Source organism: Octopus sinensis, linkage group LG3, assembly GCF_006345805.1.
Source record: "Octopus sinensis linkage group LG3, ASM634580v1, whole genome shotgun sequence".
In the NCBI taxonomy this organism is placed as follows: domain Eukaryota; kingdom Metazoa; phylum Mollusca; class Cephalopoda; order Octopoda; family Octopodidae; genus Octopus; species Octopus sinensis.
The window spans coordinates 140,441,308-140,441,990 of record NC_042999.1 but is presented as its reverse complement, the minus strand read 5'-3'; positions in this window follow the sequence as shown (position 1 = coordinate 140,441,990).

The following is a 683-nucleotide window of genomic DNA, read 5'->3' as shown; positions in this document are numbered from 1 at the left end:
TTAATACATACACACACCTAACTTTCAGTAAATGTTTATGTACATGTACCTTGTTAAAGTGCATACATGCATGTGTATATACATATATATATATATATATATATATATATATATATATATATATATATATATATATATATATGTAATATATATATGTATATATATATGTATATATATATATGTATATATATATATACTCATATCTAACTTTCTGTATCTGTGCTTGTGCCCATCTACCTTGTTGAGATGTTTGTATACATGCAAACTACATCAGTAGCCCTTTGCATGTATGTATTTTATTGAGGTATATACATCCAAACATTTACTTTCACATGAACATTTTGGAAACAAATAGAAATTAATCAAAAAATTTTCTTCACATTTTCATGTGAGACAAGTTAATATGAAGTCTAATGATTTTATTTCTTTTGTGTGGTTCTTCTTTTTTTTACCAAGTAATAAGACATTCTTTTATTATATTTTTTGCTTAAGATACTAATGAAAATTAATATTGTTATGAATTTGAAATATTTTATCTTAACACGATCACTTTCAGAAATTAATGTGATGGACTCTAGCATTCTACTCAGAATTATTTTATGTATCAGTGAGCAGTTCTTATATTTAAATCAAGTCCATAACCTAATGTAACATCATCCTAACAGCTCCTTTTAAGCAGAAAG